Genomic DNA, 22,441 nt, shown 5'->3' with positions numbered 1-22,441 from the left:
AACAGAGAGTTTTGCTGAAATCTTTTAGCCATTGGCACTTCCTTGAGCTTCAGTGAAATACACACTGGGCGTAGCTACGTGAGATGATTCATATTGTCAGTGGCCACACCTATCTGAGCAGTCGACTGCGCTGTTGTTAGTCCACCACTCAGTTGTTAGTCCACCTTTACAGTTGTTTAGTATTTGCTTACGCAATGCAGTAACCTGCATTGAACAGTCCCATTGCTTCACAGTTATTTTTAGCTGCTACTAAGCAGTAGCAATGAGCTACTTCGCTGTACTTCATTGCTACTATGACGTAGCATCGTTGGGCACAGACCACGATGGCGACGCCACTGCTCAGTGGCAACAAGCTACTGTGCAGTAGCTCATTGCTACTGCTTGGTAGCAGCTAAAAATAACTGTGAATCAACGAGGCTGCACGGTAATACTGCATTGCTTAAGCAAATACTAAATGACTGTGCGGTAACAACTGTGCCGGTGGACTAAGAACTGAATGGTGGACTAGCAACAGTGCAGTCTACTGCTCAGGTAGACATGGCCACTGACAGTATAAATGTGTGTTTAAGTAGAAGCACACAACTATGTTAGTTCTACTCAGGGCTCCTTCCAACCTTGAGTATGGTAGTATCTGGTCTCCTATCCAACCTTGAGTATCAAGCACAATAGACCCTAATATATTAGACATCCTAAAATTCTTATCTTACATCATGTTTATCTTTGATAGGCATCGTTAATTTACAAGGATTATACATTTATATGCATCTGTACAACACTTGGTACAATAGGGCTTTTATTCAGCCTACAGATTCTAGAAATATGTTTAGTTCAAATAAATACAAAAAAAAAAATTATAGCTAGATTTTATTCAGCCAGAATCAGATGCCATATTATCTTGCATACAATACCCCCAACCCCCAATAAGATACACATATTGTTTTTGAAAAGCAGAATGAAGACAAAAAATCTTTCCCATAAAAATACTAGTAAGTGAGGTATTTTCCAGGGGAAAACGCAGGCAGATTCAGCTGGTCCGGAAGGGCGGGGGGGGGGGGGGAGGAAAACATTGTAGCTTTGCTGTTAACTCCCTAGCTACCGGCTGCCACAGGCTGCCACAGGTGCTGCTGGCTGAGACAAACTGCCTGGCCCTTCTCTTTCAGGCTGGACTGAGCTGAGCTGGGTGGGCAGCCAGCTTCCATAGCATGAACTTCCACTGAAAGTGTCCACTGATCACAGGTAGAGAGCCCCATGTGCCCACTGTGTTGCCCCCACACCTGCATGCAGCATTTCTTTCTTTTTCCCCCAGCAGAGGCAAAAGCTGATAAAGCTGCTATTATATTTCCTCACTTAAATGCATATCCCAATCCCCAGCAGCTGCTTTTTGGAGACAAGTGTTTGGTGCGTGAGAAACCCCCCCCCCCACAATAGATGGTGGGAGAAATGTAAAGTGTAGGAATTCTGCTCCCACCCATAAAGAACCCCAAACTTGATTCAATGTAAGCCTAGTGGGAGTAGCATTCTCCTGGCATTACTTCAGGTTATAGTTGGCTCTTTATGGTTGGATTAGGAAGGTGTCAGAAAAAAGCAGGGCTATTCAGTCTGCAGTACAGCAGTCAATGAAACACGTGACATGAAGTCAACAGGCAACTTAGCCACTTTTAACATATGAACTGTTCTAAAGAGTCAGAAGAAATTCTACCAGAGCAACCCAGAAGTCTAATCCATAGAAATCCATATCCCATTGTCTCACATGTGTTTCCTCTGCCATTTTAGTGTTTCCTTTTTTTGTGATTCTATTGGAAGCATCATAACATTTGATGTCTTATTTGAAGTCCCAAGTGCGGAAGACAAGTGAATATATGAGAATATTAAGTTTCATTTTTTTAATTAAGCATTTAGTTTTGTGGTTGTAAATAAAGGCTTGGGAATGTAACCCAAAAGTGTCCTAATTGTATCAAAAGCAGACAATAAAAAGAACTAAATTGTATTGTTATTATTGTTGTTGTTGATGTTATTGTTGTTTTGATTATTGTTATGTTACTCTCCATCATATTGACTCCCAATTCATTATTTTTTAACATTTGGGATTGGGAATAGTGTACATCCCATTTTATATTAGCTAAATTCCTCGTCTAGATACTCATTAGATACTCATCTATCTGTCAGATACCAGATATCACTGAATCTATATTTAAAGAAGAAATTAGAAATATTATTAATTCCATTTAATGGTAACTGTATAATCCACTGAAACCCTCTTCTAAAAAAAATAAATATACTGCCACAAGATATATGTTGAAGGTATGATGCATTACAGGTTGGAAAGAAATTAAAACTAGTTAACATGGTTTTGAATGCAATACCAGTACCTTTGCAAATATGTATGTTCTTGGGTATATTGCTAAGACATTCAAACTGAATCCTTCCCAAATTGCTCTTATTAGTAACATGCAGATTTGTAGTGCTCCATTGGAAAAGTAGGATATCACCAAAGGTTGAAATCCAGCATAATGAGATGGTGTAAGTGGCATCTATGGAGAAAGTCATGTTTAGCAGTCTTAGACACATCAAAAAGTTTGGTGCAATTTGGAAAGAAGTCTTGGAATCTTTTGGTCACTGGATTGTTGCTCATGACACCCTTCTCTTTTTTTCTTCTTTCCCTCCCTCTTCCCTCCTCTTTTCTTTCTTTGTTTGTCTTTTCCCTTGTATTTAGTATTGTTTGTGATTGTCAACTGCACATGTAAAACCAAACTATATTTTTATCTGTTTTTTGTGTTGTATTTTAAATATATATATATTATTTTTATTAAGAAGGTATATGTCTACATTGCCACGTCAGTTTTAATTTAGGTAGAACAAGAAAGAAGGACAGAAAAGATGAAGCACTGTGAAATTCAGGGCTGGGCGTGCAAATCCACCCAAGACTCAGTTTGCTAGCCCAGCTTGAAGTACACACGTCTCCACCTTCACCACAATTGGGACCTAACCCAACTAGAACAAAGTTATGTGTTTAGAAATGCTGTGATCGCACCTTCTGATTGCACTGGAGACAGGTCCTCAATCAAGATAGATGCCTTTCTTGGAAGGTATCCTTTCTCAGAATACTAGGACTTTAAATAGCTTATTCAGATTTGGTCTGTATTTGTTTGTAGAGTCATTTTTTCCATTTTTTTTTCCATTTGGGGAATTTAAAAGAAAATATTCAGTAGTCATTCATTTCCTAGGACTAAAATGTAGAGATACACTACGATAGACCTTTATACAATGAAGAAAAATGTCATTGGATTTTAAAGAATTAGAATGAGCCATGAGTCTATTAAAGCCTAAATATATGGGTCAAAAAATTTCCATAAAATATAATTCTTGGTTATAATCTTTCTTTTTCATACTATGCAAACAATATATTCACTTACAGATTTTGTTAAGTAAATGTGGGTGTTCAAAAACTAGAATCTTAAAAAGCAATATTCAGACAAATGTACAAGCTGCTTAAAAGCAAGATAGATACAGTATATATAATTGGAAATTAAGTATTCATAGAGTCGTCTTGCTTAATATGCACATTTGACATTTAAATCAGATTTTTTTTTAAATCTCACTAATGCAAAAACACTAACAATCTAAGCGGTCCAAAGTTTAAGCCTTTTTGCTTTAACTTTAATTACTTTGCCATAATTTCAGTTAAGGGCAATGCACTTTAGGAGGTTATCATATTGCTCCTCCCAAGTGTTTCAAAAGTCAAGTACAGTTTCCCCTGACTAAACATGTATTGGATAGAATTTTTAGATGAAGAATTACAGCAGAGTACCATGCAGAGAATTCATTATAGCTAATACACAGGCACTTTAAGAAGGTGGCAGCATTGCTTTCTTAATAGGCTGCTAGAACAAGATTTTGTTTTAAAGAAGCCAATTGCAAACTCAGAGTCAGTGCTATATACACTCAGTAAATTAAAAGCATCCTTGATCATTGCAAAAGTAAATTTACAATGGGCTTTGGGAAAAGGATGAGCATCAAAAAGATTGATAATGCGAAAAGGTACTTGTGTAATAAGTTGGTGAGTGGTGTGTGTGTGTGTGGGTGTGGGTGTAAAACCCTAACCATCAGTGAAGATTTTTCAATCTATTGCATTAGCTTTTGCACAATTTAGGTAAATTCATTTGGTTCATAATTTTACTACTTGTAATATTTGATTACAATGAAAGTATCCATTGATTTTAGTGGGGTTTTGATCAAACTCAAAATGTAACCATGGTGGACTTAAATGGTAGTTATAGTCACCTATGTCTGCCACCCCTACATTTCTATGTGGCTATCATTTTATCAGTGAGAAGATTGCTGCAGAACAAGTTCAGGCTACCAGGACAAATTCAAGACATCATTAGGGCTGGTATGAAACCTAGAGAGAAAAACAGAAAAAACATTAACATACAACATGCCTTCATGGAAAAGATTCCCCTGGAGCTTCCCAGTGTTCACAATAATAAACACTATTAAGAACAGTAGATATTGCAGCACCCACACGCAGTCTGGCCATAATTATGTAATTTGCACAACTTCATTTCCCTATCTTTCTTGTGCTGTCTCATAGATTTGTCAAGTTTAGAAAATGAACTGTGCTCTCATTGAATACCTTAAAACCCAAAGCCTAGCTGTCATTGCAGGTTTGATGTGCTCCAATCATTGTTAAGGAACACACAAGATCTCTACATAAACAGTGACCTTTCTTCTTATTGGCATTTTGTTAGAATGGGGCATTTGTGAGGGCATGGGGTCATTTATTTCTTGTTATCAAAGAAAAGCTATTCTGAGCCAAAGAAATAAGATGCCATGTCACATTCAATCAATAAACTGGAGAATGCCACATATGTATGCTGTTTCAGATTTAACAACCATTACACTCCAAAAGGCCATTGTTCTTTTGCTATATGAACATTGGACAACATCCTTTTGTCTCCGCCAATTTTCCACCCTCCCTTGCAAAACCAAACCAAAGAAACAAAAAAACCAAGTCAGCCCAGACCACCAGCTGGAACAGAGCAGCTGACACTTCTTCAACTTAAAATGAAAAACTGCTCACAGGATAAACAGAATGTGACACCCAGCATAGCTTGGACATTTTGAAAGCATAAACCTCTTACACAGGACCCAGGGAATTGAAAACAGTGGTACTGGCAAGTTCACGCACACCTCACAATAGACTGAGAGTAAATAAACAAACAAACCCCATGGGTGATGAATTAAATGATCAAAAAATATATATTTGCTGGCTGAAAAGTGTTGCTAGCCTAATGCACACAGAAAAGCAAATGCCTGTAGGCAATGTAGTGTGGCCCCCACAGGCATTCTGCTAGGGATCGTAGCATCAGTGAACACAAGGGTTGGAGGGGACCATTTAGTCCAACAACCCTCTCAAAGCAGGGCCATCCCCAACTAGACAATCCCCAGATGGATGGGGTTGTCAGACTGTGGCATAAGGCACCCTGGCCATGCTCCTCTTGCAACAATTCAAGGATCCCACAGCTCCTTGCTGGTTCTGCTGACTACTTTGTGTCACTGCAAACCCAGCAGCAAGGAATTTGCTTTTATTTCATTACTGTCACATTGTTGGCTTGACTGCAGAGATGCGAGGAGCAGGACAGGATGGGAAGGGAGGAGCCCCCAAAAAGTCCTCGGCCTCTCTGTCGCGCCACACACGGCCATAGATACACCCCCCCCATATGCGCAGAGACACACACACACACACACCCAGAGCCATAGACACACACACACACATAAACATGCACCCATAGCCACACACACAGAGCCACAGACACACACAGCCATAGATACACAGATAGTTGCACACAGACACGCACACACACACAGATATACACAGATATTCACTCTCACACACACACACACTGATATTCGCTCTCACACACGCACACAGATATACACAGATATTCACGCACACACAGATATTCGCTCTCACACACACACGCACATATACACAGATATTCGCACACACACGCACACAGATATACACAGATATTTGCTCACACACACACACACACACACAGAGATATACACACCCTTGCAATTCACTCCACACTCCAGACCCGCCCTCATGGCAAAGGGGACAAGGACATTTCCCAGTGCACCCGCTCAGCACAGGGACATGAAGAGGGAAGGCGAGGGGCTGAGTTAGTCGTTGAAGCCCCTGCAGACCACGAGAGGAGTGACCAGGAGCATTTTGCACCGCGCCGGGGCAAAAATGGGCCCCCCCCCCTTTCCAGTCTCTACCTCCCTCCCTCCATGCCAGCCTGGGGGCCGAGGGGAAAGAGGAGGAGGGGGCAGGGCCGAGCTGCTGAGAAGGGGGAAGCATCGGGGCACAAACCCGCGGCCGGGGAGAGGGAGGCAGGGAAGGACTTCACTGGCAGTAAAACAATAGGGCCTGAATGAAGGGGGGGGGGGGGCGGGGAGGAGCGGGGCCAGCTTACCCCGGCGACACTGGAGCTCTCCCGCGCGGGCTCGGCGGGCGGCACCATCCAGGCGGCTGCAGCCCACGGAGCCATCGCCCAGCGCCGGGCGGAAGAAAGCAAGGCACAAAGCGCCCCCAGTGCCCCCCCGCCCCCCGCTTCCTCCTGCGTCGGGCCCCGGGTGTGTAAAGGACCAGCCGCCCGGCCCGCCTCCAGCCGCTTGCACACACCCGCCGGCTCCCAGGGCAAATCACTGACGATTTAGGCAGGGGGTGGATAAGGTGGGCGCCCCCCGCCGCCCCCGCAGCCATCCCTTACCTCTTGGCCCGTGCCCCTCCTCCCCCCTTACCCTTCTCCCGGTCGGGGTCCATGCTCAGAGGAAAGCCAGTGCAAGGCACCGAGTTAATAGGAAGTCCCAGTAATCACGGAGCAAGCACACGAGCCCCGGTCTCCCTCGAGCAGCAGGCTGGGAAGGCGAGTGCGGCGGCTCTGAGCCTGTCCCCCTCTCCAGTTCTCATTGGATCCTCCCCAGCTCCCTAAATCATTCCTGCCGCTATATCTATCAGGATGCCTAGAGCCGCTCTCCCTACTTCTCCCCGGATCTCCACCAGCTCCTGTGATTGCTGGGTGCAGCTTTCCCTGAGCTCCTTCCTCCCAGCCCGGGCTCGGCAGAGCCCTTCTCCTCTCTGAGGTTCTCGCAGTTCGCTACTATTGCCCACTTCTGCTCGCGGATCATCCCTCCCAGGGCTCCCCCTCCATCTTCTCCTGACAGTTTTGTTTCCTGCCCCCTCCTCCCTTTTCTTCGGGGCTTGGTGGTTCTCCTGCTCTCTCTCACACACGCAGACACACACACACACACGCACAGAGGCGCGCGCCGGGTCTAAGTGGCTGGCGATCCTTGGTGCGGTGCCACAAGGATCTGCTGATCATTTGCACAGTCCCGGCGCCACGCAGGTCCCTCCTGTAGCTCGAAGCTGAAGACCATGGACTGTCCCTTGGGATTCGGGCTGCGTTTTGCTCACCGTCACCTCGCCTCCTGAGCATCCAGCGGGTAAGTTTCTTCCCCATGCATGCTCCTTTCTCACCCAATTGGCCCCTAACCCCCCACTCCCCCGTGCTATTGAGGCATTGGCATTTCAGACTCCTCTCCTCCCTCAACTCGGAGCACTAGCCCTGCTTGCCCACATCCATTAAGACGTCGCTCACAGCCACAGGCACGAAGTTGCAACCTGCCCCGCAATTACTCCCGCAGCCCGTTTACAGCGGGCTGCTTATTCATCAGGCTCACCTGCTGCAGCTCGTGCCTCATTAACCCTTTCCTCAACCCAACTCACGCACACAATCACCCCCCCCCCCATACGTAGGTATAGTTACTCACACACACACACACAGCCCGGTACGCAGGCAGAGTCAACCTTCTCCTCTCCATCCACATAGGACACCGGTCCTCGGCAGTAGTCAGGAGGCTGACGGGAGGGCTGGGAAAGTTCCTTCTCCTTCTCCCTGGCATAACAGCGTTGTTCGGGGGGATGCTGAATCGCTCCGAGGAAAAGGGAGGGGGAGATTTCCCAGTGCGATCAGATATACCCTGTGGCTTTGCAAGGCAGGACTTCCTAGGGCTGTGCAAAGCAGGGGGAGCTTGGATAGACTGTGTCCCCCCTCCCCCCCGCTTCCCGGCTGAGTGGCACTCGCAGGGGACACTGGCATCCTAATTGTCTGCTGTAATTCTAGCCAGCGATCCTGGTCGCAACACCCTGAGTGCACGTCTCTATCAGATCACAGCTTCCGATCCCCCCCCCCAATCTATATTTTACAGCAGCTCCGGAGCCAGATTCCTTCTTAATAAAACCCACGTTTATTTGCATGCCATGTTCGTCGTTTAAAACCCGGTTTTGATCAGCTGAGGATATTTGCTTGCATGGGGAGGGGGGGCGGGGGGAGAGAGAAGAAGCAGTAGCTAGAAATAAAAATAATGATAAAATGACAGGTGCCTTAAGGATGCCATTTGTGGAGTTACTTCTAACATGGATCTAGCTTGAATTAGACACAGAGATCCACCCACACCCTATAGCGGAAGGTAGGGAAGGGGGTGATAGTCGGCACAAGAAGGTATTAATGAAATCCCACTGATTTGATGGGGCTGTGTATGTGCACTGTAGGATCTGCGTCTCTCTCACATGCATACACAAATCACAGGAAGGCACTCACGGTGTGTGAGCAGGTAGATACGCCAGGGAGAGGCTCCCGGTTTGGCTCGCTTGCCTGGCGGATGAGAGGAGCTAGAAGATCAATTATCTTTTCAATACCCGCCCCTGAGCCCCTTCCTCCTCCAGATGTTTTATCATCTGGGGAAGGGAGAAGTTAGAAAGCCCCTCAGGTCTTGAGACCCAGTTGAGACCATTCATTTCCCTTTCAGCTTCTTGTAACCGGGCTGACTCTCAACTCTTCTTCTTGGTAATACTTGTGTGCCTTTCCCCTTTAGTCTCCCCTCCAGATTTTCTCACTGCCACCAGGACTGACCATCCCCCTTCCCGGTTCACAAAGGGCTTGTATAATTAACCAGATCCCTACCGGGGCTGCTGATTTACACTCCCTCTGCTGCTGCTTCTGGGATTCTCTACCATCACCAAGCAGGTTACTGGGAAGAAACTTTCAGGGCAGTCAGATCCTTTCCCCCTCCCATCCCAGAATATCTAGGTAAGTGCATTTCAGGGGCTCTATCTTGCTGGGTTTAACCCCCCCCCCCCCAATCTGGAGCAGTTGTTTGCAGGAAGCAAAGAGTGACTCTCCTGTGAGCAGCAGCTACAGGGCGGTAGTTAAATGGAAACGATTCGTATTCCCATCTGTGGAATATTTTCCAGGGTTAATGACACTCTGATCCCCCAGTGCCAAAAGGGGGCTGGGGGTGGTAGGAGGGGGCTGGGAGAACATAGCAGCAGGAATTGATTACTAGGAAATGATCCTGTGAATCAGAGTCCTTTGGATCACAGTCATTGTGATAGATAGTGCAGGCACCTCGGAGAGAAAAAAAATTGACAGTTCGGACCATGTGGCTTTTTCATACTGGACTGAAGATGGAAAAAAATAAGGCTTTGCTTACAAACACGAAGTAAATTAAGGCAATTAATGTTCTCTTAATGGGCATTTGCAACCAGTAAGCATGAGGCATGCTTAATAGAGAGGATTCCCATTAGCCTTAATGCTTCATTTCTAGTGTTCAACAGTTCTAACGAGAGGAAACCCAATACTCACTGCTTCATCAGGAGCAATGACTCAGAAAATCTGAAGGCTATTCAGCAGCCTGACATTTTTGCTTTTTAAAAAAAAAATGTTTTTAAAGGAGTCAATAAAATTAACTCCCCAAAGCAGAATGATCTCCAGCTTAGACCCAGAGGAGACTATATAGTAGCTTCCTGTGCCTGGCTTCAGTGGCAAAGATCATCATGAATCATTATCATCATCACTGCCATCATCATTCTCCCCTCTCCATTCTGGACTCTGGTCCTGCTCCAGATCTTCAAAATGATTTTAAATGTTTCCACTGGGAAAGGTAGACAGAAAGATAGAGGCCTTGCAGGAGGAGCTGCTTGGCTTTTATAAATATGCTTCACTAACAAATATCTGATCCTTAGCATTCATCTGAATTCTACTCGGGTCTTCAAAGTTTTGTTTTTCATCTGAGGGGTGGAAGTGAAGGGATGTCAAGGAGGGCAGGGGGCAGGGTTATGGGAGTGTCTGTCTTCTACCAGCAGGAGGAGGGGTTTCCGGAGTGGAGTGAATTGCTTTTGCAGCCAGGCGGTGGCAGAATCGGGTAGTTTCAGATGGTTGGGGTCCTCTTCTTCTGAGTCTCTCACCTTAGAGGTCGCCTTGCTTTGCTCAGTCTGAGGAGCACAGTGACCTGCTGCCTGTACCATCTTGCCTTTCAGTTTAAGGAGAGCGAAAAATCATCCAAGGGATTTGTTGCCTGCTCTCCCACCCCAGCAGATGAGGATGTGTCCACCTGTGTAAGCTTGCCAAGTCTACATGCAGCTGGGAGAGGTTTAGGGTTGACCAGAAAGGGTTAATCAGAGGTTGCAGGCTGTTCTCAGCATGAGTCCTATGTGCACCTCATAGCTATACTAGCCAATCATAGACATCAGAGGTATGAACTATATGTAGCATGGTGGAAAAAGCAAGGTATAGAAAATAGGGTGTAAATTGTCACAGCATACTGGAAGACAGGACTCTTGCCTACTGAGCTCTGTGCCACTTAAAGACCATCATGTATTGAAGCAGGTAAGGGCTTTGTTACCAGCAATCTATAATGTGTCTTATTCCTGCATTCCTGTGTGTTTTCCATGTACATTTCACTAAGTGTTAAATTGCATCCTGCAGTGAATTGCTCCATCACAAACTATTCCAAACCATTTTGATTCAGTTTGATTGCACCATAAAATTGTTACTCTTCTAAAAGGAGAGGAAAAAAAGTGTAACCTGTTATAATTCAATACCATATTTTCCTTAAGATTATATTAGTTTTGAATGTTAATGATTTCTTTTAGAGTCAAAGGAAGCAATATGGGAAGTGTATGTGTGTAGTAAGAAATTCATGACTCTGGCATAAAAATATAATGCATGTGATGAACAAAAAACTGTTGTGTGTGTGGCACTAGCTGCTACAGACCCCTACTAAATAAAGGCCAATTTGAGGCAGACTTGCAATAAAAGATGTATTTTGTGCAGACAGAGTTAATTAGGGATGCAGAACTATGTAGCTGGCTCACAAGTTTGAGAGGAGAAACCATAATACATGATTTCCTAGAAACTCTTATGATTTAAAAAAACCTGGCAGAACAATGTTATTTAAAAAAAATAACCCAGAGAATATGTATTTTTATAAAGCGTGACATTGACACACAAGCATATATAGACAAAACTGAAGTGGTCCTATTTACATGTATAGTACAAGCAGTAACTTGAACAGAGCAACCTCTGTATCTATCAGAGTTTAGGGAATGCTGCCAATGCTCAGATTCAAATTGTAGCACACTCCTTTTTTTGTTGTTGTTGTTGAAATAAAGAAGTGCTCTTATAGCTGTGTAATATGCTAGGAAGAGACCTTGTCCTGAGAATAGAAATGTTGAAATTATATCTCCATGAATGTAGTGGATGCAGCTGTAGTCTTAGATTCTGTTGCAGTGCTTTCTGTTTAAAAGATATCACGGTTTCATGGAAGAGTAAGTTCCAAATTCTGCCATGAACCATTTTCTCTCTGCATTATATACATTGGCTGAGCATAAAAAAAAAAATATTCTATGCTATTTGCAGTAGCTTGATAACCACCTACATTGAGGACAGCTAAGTCCTGCAACATATGCTTAATTCCATATAGTTGCTGTGTTTTGCAGTGTTCACCCCTGAAATGCTGGAGCTCTGAGAATGAATGTTAACTAGGAAACAAGCAGCTGAACATTTTACAGAACTCACTGCAGAAGGCAGCATTTGTACAACAAATAAATAAACTCAATAACTTGAGAACCTTAAAGCAATGTAATCACTGTCCATTTTTTAAAATTTCTGCTGCTGTGTAGTAGAAATACCTATTTCTAGTGCTGTGTAGTGAAAGTCCTACTGAGAAGAATTAATTACCTCAACTCACTAGTTGTTTATGCCACCCTGAGTTTGAAAAGTTATACCTTTATTTATGTTAGTGTACTGACTTTCCATTTCTCTCAAAATTCAAGAGCCACATGATGATTTATGGCACTAAAATAGTTGATTTCATTTGGATTAATTTTAAATCAAGTTATCACATCTGACTTTGATCAGTTTGGACAGCATCTCATTTTGTGAATTCAAAACATACACATGCTTTTTTATTTTATTTTTTTGCCAAGCAGTTTGCTTCCTATATAGTTTAAAAAAACTAGATGGAAAATGAGAAAATCAAGAATTATATCAATTAACTTCTTAATTTTCTTTTAGGAGGTAAAGGTGGGGGAGGGGGAAGTATGAACTTTTAGAAAGTAGTTTCTGGAAATAATATTATTTCTACAATCAGTGTAACCTATGCACCCTATTCAAACTTCCCCCAAAGACTCATCAATCTAAAATTGTGAAATAAACACCAGTTTTTCAAATCACTGGTAACCTTTTTCTGAGAGTGAAATCTCCAGAACTACAATTTGACAGTTATTTCTGAAATCTGTTTTCAAGGTGATCTCAGTAGGAATGAGTACCCACGTGATTCTTAAAACGAACAACTTTATGAAAACGACACTTCACCTTTTTCTAATCCTATACCTTTCTGTTGATATGAGACTGTATCCCTTTACAATTTGCAACAAGGCTTACTCCAACGGCACTTAACTCTCCTAACTCAATATGCCTGCTCCAAAGGGCAGGCCTGGTCTTGAGCAATTAATGGAGATAGGAATTTTGCTATTGACTTCAATGAGAACAGGATCAATAATCAAGAGAATAATTTGGACTGAGAAATAGACTTCACTTCTAAAAAGCCTTAGTAACACTATGAAATTGCATGTTGTATACACACTGATTTCAGAGGACTTCGCTGGGATAAACAGCATTAAGACAGAAGTGAAGACTTTTGGGTGTATCTTATCATTCATGTAGTTTTAGGTCACATTGTCCAAATGATCTCTGATTTAAATGATCATATATCCGTGTATAGCCTAATGTATTAGAAGGCTCATTTTCAAACATGTGGAGAACCCATAACATCCAATGAGCTGCACATGCTCAGCACCCATGATGATCTAGCTAGAGGTGCTGTAAATTGCAATGTAATTTAAATAATTTTTAACCTTCAAACGGATCACATGTATGTGTATATACACACATGCGCGCACACACGCGCGCACATGTATGTATACCTATATATGTGTATGCGTGTGGTGATTGTTTTGTACACACATAGTACTGTGTTCCATGATCTGGGCAATACCATGCCACCAGCTTTTATGCAGAACTGTCCCATTGAAATGAGTGGACAGTTCTGCTTCAGTCTTTTGGCACAATATAACCTACTGTCAGAAAGAATCATGGATATTCCTAGGAAAAAGCAAAGCTTTGTGTGTTTAACTAATGCACCTTTCACAAAGAACACAGATATTTCCATCTTCAAAAGAAAATTGACCAGGCAATACACACTGCTAGCTAAATTAAGATTATAAAACTGTAGTGGTTTCTCTTATAATGAGGTGAGATCCCATGGCTCTTCAGTCAGGTACCTTTGCTATTGCAATCACATTAATGGCGATTAGAAAATGCTGCACATTTGCAGTAACACCTTCACTGCCAGATTTACAAACGGCTTGCTTAATAAAAGAAGCCATTTCTAAGAAATTTGTTGTACACAGCCAACAAAGCGCTGACCTCCACTATTATTTAGACCACTGTTAAATAACATTGCACTTCCATTGCTCATCAGTAAAAAGAATTTTTCTAAATCCCAGTCGCTTAAGGATAATTTATATCATAATTTAAAACCATTATGTATAAACCTGTGCTTTCTAACAACAATACCTGGATTAACAACAGGTATATGCTATCTCCAAATGCAAATACAGAAATCTTAAACTAATTCCATGATTGATATCTCTTGTTTTCCAGTCCATATCTTTGTTTTTAAGCAACTTTACACTCATATTTTTTTTATAAAATGCTGTAAATTCTCCATAGTGGTATTACCATTTGAAATGGAAGGCCACAAGAAAATGTTTTCTTCGCTTTTTTCATATTAAATAGGTTTAGTATTCCCCAGATGTTTTGTGTTTATATAAAAACACAGTATAGTTCTTGTTTGATTCATAATTTGAGGTGTTTCATTTTTATTTTCAAATTAAATTTGCTGACCTTTGGTCAGAAATAATCTAGAATATTCCAAGATGCTGCATTCTATGACTATAAAAAGATGGACCAGTAGGTCATACATCTATTTAACCACAAAACAGATTCAATAAGAAAACAAGATTTGTCTTATCATTTCATCAGCGTGCTTTCACTCTGACCTATGGGCTCTCTTGAAAGGCTGATGCTGGAAGTGGCTTCCTTTACTCAGTGGCAGTTTATAGAGGTTTAATACTTTGCTTGATCAAACTTCTTACTCCTTAGTAGCTGTTTCTAGCATTGACACTCCTAATAAGGCTGCCAGCCCATGTAAATGTTGTTGTTGTTGGTCATAAGCTGATGAATTGAGACCACTAACTAATGCAGCTGTTAGATAATAATTACCTTTTTTTGACTACTGACTGAGGATATCATTTAGATCCAGTTGCATAAAGAATTTGTGTCCCATGAATCACCCTTTGAACCGTCCAGTTAAGTGTAAACCAGGTTGCCACATATTAAATAAGGCAATAGTGGATTGTTTCATCTCTGGAGTTATGAATAGGTCATAAAATTCCTCAAGGGCATTTTGGCTTGTTTGTTTTCTGGCAAAAAGAAATATATGAGAAATCTGTGATGGTCTGCATATAAAACCTCCTCCTCCATGTAAACGGGGAAACTTTTTTTATTTAAATTAAGGTTTATATGCTTATTTAGACATTGGAAAGATAAGAAACTTTTGGGCATCTCTTTTTTTGCACTTCTAAATCAAAACTTTGTATTAGTTACAGCATAATACAGATGATGATTTTTTTAAATTAACACAGATTTAGAGCCATCACATACATCATGAAGTTTAAACAATGTTGTTCAGGTTAACTCAATATTGTTAAAACAATGTTATTAATAATTTTCTTGTCGTTTTGATATTTTCAGACAAGACTCTTACAGAGAAAGAGATTTGTTCAAGATTGTTTAAATAAACCACCAAATAAACTAACATATTTTCCAGAGAAATATGTTTAGGATCAAACTCATGTTTAGGATCAAGGCTTCTTAACAGCCTAGACTAGCTAGCCAATCCTGGTGACATAATTATTATCTCTACCATTCAACCATTCTGGACCATCATCCTGAGACACTGTACTTTGTTTAGTCAACCATAAAGTTCACACTCCTAGACTAATAAAACATTAATAACTCTAACCTGAACATTTAAGACAATCTAGGTATTATTCATATACCAGTTATAGACTTAAAAACCTCTTTGCATCAATAATCCTCCAAAAACAATATAAACTTTTTTTTTGGGGGGGTGAAGAACAAACTTTACAGTGACAAAAATATTGCCAAAATATTACCTACATCTGGTGCAACCCTTTTCATGCATAGCATTCACCGTACTTTACAGGGGAAGCAGATGACTTGGGTACCATTCTCTATACAGAGAAATTGAGACAAAATTACAGAGACTTTTGCAATGTCAGAAAAGGTCACAAGTGGCACCTAGACGCAGAGGTGATGTGAATCCCAGGGCAGGTATGTAGACCACATAACATGGACTATATGAGAAAAGGTCAGGAGTCACATGACTGGACCAGCAAAATGCTCTGACCCATGGTCTGTTCAATCAGCTAGCAAGTATTCTTGGGTGAAAGCATCTAACATTTACCTCTGTTTGATACTGCTATTTTTAGAACAATCTTTTATTAATAACCAATTCTTTTAACATAATATAACCAGAGTAGGAAAAAAAAATTACACTTCATTAATATGGATACTGGAGCAGATGATTTCTGGCTGACTATGGATCCATATCAGAAATGCTGAGTTTATCTTGCTTTGCTTGGAAGTGAAACCTGCAAGACAAAGTTTTTGATAAGGTGTCATCGTTGTGAAAGTACAGGATTATGTCAGTTACCTGAGTAAAGTGAGAACAGTTTTTCAACAAAGGATCAAACTGAACAACTCAGAAAAGAGACTTTACAGAAAAAGGTGGTTTGGAGCTCATCATTTGAAATGGGAGGAACAGGATTCTGGGAGGAGGTATATTTGAGTAGATAGACTATAGGAAAGAGCTGAAATCAGTGAGCCTGTTCAATTTCATTTCAAGACAGCCATCTCTTTAAAGCTGGAGCACAAAAAATGATCTCTTTACACTTGATAGAATGGACTGTTTATTTGGCCCTCTTCCTGCAGCCAGAAAACACCCACATGCCATTATTTTCACTCTTCATTACTTTAGAAAAAGTATTAGCACTTTAGCAGCTTCAAGGAAATTCTTTATTATCTGAAACTAAGAAGAGCTAGGTTCCCTCCCTGCCCTCAGAATTTAATTTCCCTCTGAATCTAAAGGTGGAAATTTTGAACAGAGAGAAAAAGCTCCTTTGGGAATAAATTAAACAACATTATGATACTTTGCATTGTTATATAACATCACTTATCTCATGTTCTGAAATCACTCTATGGACATTAATTAATTACTATCTTGATTGTATGGATGGCAATGCTCAGATAAAGAAAGATTAAGGGACTTCCCAAAAGATGCAAAGCAAGTGAACTGTGTTGTGATTCAGAACATGCTGTCCCAAGCTCTTTCCTTCTCATATAAACTGACTAACGAAACTTTTCAGCTTTGGGCTTGAGTTTTTCAGCTTGGGGCCTGATTCAGCATTGACTGCAGTTAATAGTTGTTCCTTTTACTTTGCTTAGATTTAGGCTTAGTCTTCCAACTGTAAGAGGTAGAGCTAATAATTTCAATATGCAGCCTGTGAATATTTGGTTCTCACTGGGAGTGTCTACACAAGATGCTACTGTGCGTAGGAATGAGCTACTGCACAGTAGCATCAGAAAAAAAAACATGCGGGATGGTACTGCTCAGTAACCCCAGTTACTGTGCAGTCATTTAGTACTTGCTTATGCTTATGTCTTTTGCATAACCAAATACTAAAGTCTGCTGCTCGTGTAGATGTGGCCAATTTAACTAAGGATGATTTAACTACCTTCTGTAGAGGATAGGTGCAATTTAACTAAAGGTGAGCATCTGGTTTAGAAGCTGATGCAGGTTGCATAGGTGGATGGAATATAAACCATGACTGTTTTATTACTTGGTAATATAGTTTTATTGTGTATGCTTATGTTTAGCTTATATGTATGCTTTTCACATATATTGGATATGCAGGTTTTAAAAAAACCATATCAGTCCTTTGACTTTCTTGCCCTTCTAGTGGTAACTTTATCATCTAATTTAGGGTGTGGTCTTCTCTGCTAAATAATAAAGGACTCTATCATCTCCCTCATACTGGTGCTGTTACAGGTTACCTTTAAACCATTCTCAATCTGTGGAATGTTAAAGTTAGAAGAGTTTCAGAGCGGTCATGGGGTAAGGCTCAATGCCATCTCTAACCTGCACAGCTATGACTTGCTACTAGAGAGTCTGGACTCTATCAGATCTCTGGGAGCAGAGCCCTGAGGATTAAGTGCAGTGAGAGCATGGAGCCTGGGGAAGCATGCCTCCCTAAGATCCATGCTCTTTCCACTCAGTGGCTCTGCACCTGGTGTGGAGCAGCCAGGAGGTAATTGCAGTAGCATCATACACCCTGGGGAAGCATGTCTCCTGATCTCCATGCTTTTGCAATGCTTGACACTAAGCCAGCCGTCTCCCTTGCCCCCTCCAAGAAAGGGAGGCTGGGGGAGGAAGCCACAGCCTCCCCTCCCCCCCCCCATCTAAATTCACCTGGCTAGGGAAGGGACTAGGAGATAGCCACCCAGATGTGGGCCAAACACTTAGCACTCTGAGGGGAGGGCCACATGCCTGGATTGAGTCTCTTTTGGCCCTTGAAGCTGGCAGTGTGGTGCCAGGTGGGCGCCAGTCATACCCACTGAGGGTGTGTGGTAGTGTTGGCTTGGAGCCAGTAGAACTGCTGGACAGTAGTGCTTGGGAGGCTGGAAAGTTTGTCAAGGGTAGAGATGCCTGGAGTTGTGCATTCTGGGATGGTAGAAAGCCCTCACCCAAAGTGGCGTAACTTTAAGATGCTTGGAGGATACATAGCACAGTTTAACACCTTTTAAAGCATGGGCACTCCTGTTCCAATGGAACCTGTAACACCAGCCTGGAAGAACCTGCAAATTTAGTTTCACAATCTCTGCTGGTTCACCTCCTCAAGATGCAGAGGCATGGCAGAAGTGGCACCATGTAGCTCTTTGTAAGGCTTTCCTGCTTATGAGGGAATAAATGTATCTCCTCCAGGAAATAAACCACTATGGAGGATCTAATAAGAGTTCCCTAGCACTCTTTCTCTGAACCCCCCCCCCCAAACCCCCCCCCCCGGCAAAAAAAACAGTCAATGTCATTTCTATTTTAAATGCCTCTAATACCACAAGTTTTAAGGCAGTGCTTGGGCCACACTGTGACTGTCTTTTGTGGAAGAGAAAATAGCGTGTGGAAATATGATTTTATATGCCTTGCAATGCCCAGTGTATTTATGCAGACTAATCTTAGGATAGCAGGTTTTTTAGATCCATTAAATCCATTCAACTTGCATTTGATATCAAAACCTTTCTTTCTGGGGAAAAGGGCCAGCAACTTGACAATAGATTTTAATGTTATTTAAATTTCTGTATATAGATATGTCTTTGATGCAAGTAACACATGGTGTGCTTCTTGTAAAAATCAGAAAGCAAAACAAAATATTTATACCTCTTAAGAAGTGGAAAGACTGACAACTGGATTCTGCAACTTGCAGTAGCCTTACAGCTGCAATCAGTTTCATTTGGACATTGAGAAATAGGACTTTTGGTCAGTATGTATGGACCCTGCAAAACTATCTTTTCTAGAATTTAACCACATTAACCTGTAGGTGCTTAGGGACCATCACTGTGCTCCTTAAGCAAGTCACATTGTTAGTGGATTTTATCCTTCAAAACCTGTGCGATTCAGGGAATGTATTACATCAAATTTAAAGACAAAGAGCTGAAGCGCAATGTAGATCAGGGGAATCAAACATATGCCTCATGGACTGTAGTGGTCATATTATCCAGCCTGTGGTGTCAATGGTGGGTTTCAAAGCGGCTTCACATGCCATATGCAGCATGGGCTGATCTCAGCCCCGTACACTACATGCATCATGTGCAGCTGGTCTGGCATGCACTTTATGTGGAGTGCATGCTGCATGCGGCATCAGTGCCAGGCTGGCTCTGTGTGCTAGATCTGAGTCTAGTCTGAATCATGCCTACATTCTGGTCCCACGTGCCAGATCTAGTCAGGCTCAGTCTGGCACATGGAGCTGGGGCCTGCATGTTGTGCACAGAGCTGGATCCAAAACACATGTGCAGTGCACAGGGACAGTCCAGGGTACACACTGAGTCTGGCATGTGCAATCAGTCTGTGGTCCTAATTTCATTCATGGACTGGTCTTGCAGACCACATCCAATCCATGGGGATGGATAAACTTGATAGCCGTAATGTAGATCAAGTAATTTTCCTTCTCTCTCTCATTTTTACATCTTCTCTGTGCATCTTTTATTTTCGCAGCATTTTTGTACCTCACAAAATTTGTTTTCCCTCACTGTATGTTTGTAAATTTGAAGAGGGTAGGCCTGAAAGTAAAGCATTGTGTTCGATCACAGAGGTAGTCTCTGGCAGCATCCTGAATTCCAGGTTAGCACCATAAATCCCATCCTGCCCAAGATGGATATATCTGGTCTTTGTTCAGGACTTTATCCATTCTTTCACTTTCCACAAGAGAACTATGAATCAGTTTAATCTATTTCTGAACAAAGTAGATGGATCAGCGATATGTCTTGGCCACATTATTCAACCAGTTGGCTTCACAATTAAGGGCAGTACGTGGAAGACACAGAACTGCAGTGAACCAATCTTGGGCCGTTACCAAGTCTCTCCTTTCATTTCTATACATTCTTATTCTTCTTTATTGAGAATATAAAAATCAAACAGGAAACTAATTTTTTCAGCACTGTAGAGTCTCTCGAGAAGTGACCTCCTCATTATGATAGGAAAATAAGTGAAATGGTAATTTAAGGGCATTTCCGCATTTTATCATCTAAAATATATAAAACATGTTGGCACATAAAGATGACGTTAGATTAATAAGAATATATGACAACACTTGTGACTTGGATTTTTCTTTGGTCATCAGGATTTGGGACAAAGGATAAATTAGTTATTTTACGAATACCGGGTGTTAAAAAGTCAACGTCATTTATCTATATAGGCAAAAATGATTGAAAGTAGAAGTACAGATGTTTAATAAAATTACAAAGGTTCATTCTCTTAACCACAAATGAATAATCTGGAGTAAGTTTTGTGTAGAGTTAAGGGATAGAAAACTTTTTCAACTATTATTAGCTGTAAGTGATGCAAGCTATAACTATGATCAGGATAATCATGTCTCATATTTTAGATACCAATCAGATGATGGCTCCAGCAGTCTCTTGGTGAGGTGCATTGTATTCCCTTTTCTTTTACCCTAGAGATTTAGATATCACTCATTGGTAGGGACAGAATCCTTGACTTAATGAAACAATTGAGTAACCTGGTATAAAAAAATCTAGAGTTCCTCTCATTCCATATCTTATGATTTGCAAAGTCTCAATTTAAAGGGGCCTTCAATATGAAGGGGGCTTTAACTGATTAGACTTGACCATTGTATTTTTTTTTTTACATAAAGCAATCTTATACTGTTGTTGCTGTGACAGTCCAAAAATATGTAAGAAGCAATATTTGTTTGGTCACACCTTTTATTAGACCAATTATATAGTTGGGAGAGAAGTTAATCAAGATTTGGGGCACAAAATACATCGGGTCTCTCACAAGTAAATGCTAAATACCAGATTTATAATGCAGACAAAAGAAAACTACTTGGCTATGGCAGAGGTTGTGTTTCATTATAGGAAAGCACATTAGCTATAGAAGGCATATATAAGAGAGATAGGGAGATGGCCTGGCAGGGGGAACCCAGGTTATTTTAGAGGTTGTGATATAAATATTTAATAATGTCTACTTAGCCTGAAGAATTTAAGTATAGTACATTCATTCTTCTGAAACTCTTCATCCAGTGTTAGGCACAGTTATGTTGGGTATTAACAAAAAAAACCTCACAGGGCTAAAGGACATGTTCAGAAATCTCCTGTCAACTCGGCTGCTAAATTCCCATACAAACTAACATATTGCTTGCATTCTTGTCGAACCATTTGCCCCACAGCAGAACTGTGGGATGCATGCAGGAGGGCCTCAACTGACAAAGTGCTCGGAAAGGTTTTTGGAGGAGCTCAATATTAGTCAACACTTTGCTTCTGTGAAAGTCAAGAAATGCCTCCTATGAACTTCAGTGGGAGCAGAATTTGGCCCATGGCAAGTGTTTTTGAAATGCTGACCCTGAGTGTTTAACATGGATATCTTATCTTCCTCCTTCTCAAATCTACTTGTGAAAGAGGCTCTCATACAGCTCTAATAATTATTTTTCAAAGTACATTAAACCTTTATTTTAGGGTCACAGGATCCATTTTCCTTCAAGATTTCCCTATACATAGTTGCTATCTTCTCATAACTCCCATGTAACTACAGTCCCTAAATCAGGGACTTTCCCTTATACAGTGCTTCTTAGTTCTGGCACAACTGCACAGAGTGTCCTTTACCTTTAATATCTAAAGTCCTGCTTTTTAATTTTTTCCCCATAATATCTTGTGCTCTGAGTGATTTATAGTAAACTTGATGTTACTCACCTCCTGCTTCTCCTGGTTCTCCATTAACTTCTTTCTTATTCAGGGTGTTTGCAAGCATCTCCTTACATATAGCATCAAATAATGCTTTTTGACTATATCAACTGTGGGTTTCTTTTTACTTCCCAAAAAAACAACTCAGGGGCGTGTCTGCACGAGACACTTAACTTCACATTAATATAGTTTACTGCGAAGCAACCATGTGCATATACACGTGCACATGCTTACTTTGCAGTAAAACTCCCTAATCCCAAGTAAATTTGCTACCTGCAAATGCAAGTAGCAAATTTACTCGGGATAAGTAACAGTGCCATGGCACTTGTGTAGATGCCTGACTAGGAGCAAAATCTGGGGGCAGGAGATAGGCACTCCCAGGGGCAGGGAGCTGTTGCCAGGATGGGCTCTGCCAT

At 41.5% G+C, this 22,441-nt stretch overlaps 1 protein-coding gene across 2 annotated transcripts in view; it reads left to right on the top strand.

The window, feature by feature from the left end:
* The first annotated feature begins 6,844 nt into the window (after positions 1-6,844).
* BRINP3 (BMP/retinoic acid inducible neural specific 3) overlaps positions 6,845-22,441 on the top strand; it is a 340,223-nt gene continuing 324,626 nt past the window's right edge. The window contains exon 1 of one of the 2 annotated variants that reach the window (XM_090048817.1): positions 6,845-7,512. The gene's annotated coding sequence lies outside the window, so the exon portion shown is untranslated. Of the gene's footprint in view, positions 7,513-10,406; positions 10,737-22,441 lie in introns of those variants that run through there. The other variant, XM_090048818.1, reaches the window with a different exon arrangement.

This window comes from Crocodylus siamensis, chromosome 5 (assembly GCF_052110815.1).
Source record: "Crocodylus siamensis isolate JL-2025a chromosome 5, ASM5211081v1, whole genome shotgun sequence".
In the NCBI taxonomy this organism is placed as follows: Eukaryota; Metazoa; Chordata; order Crocodylia; family Crocodylidae; genus Crocodylus; species Crocodylus siamensis.
The sequence above is the reverse complement of the archived record's forward strand: the minus strand, read 5'-3'. Positions and strand labels throughout refer to the sequence as shown.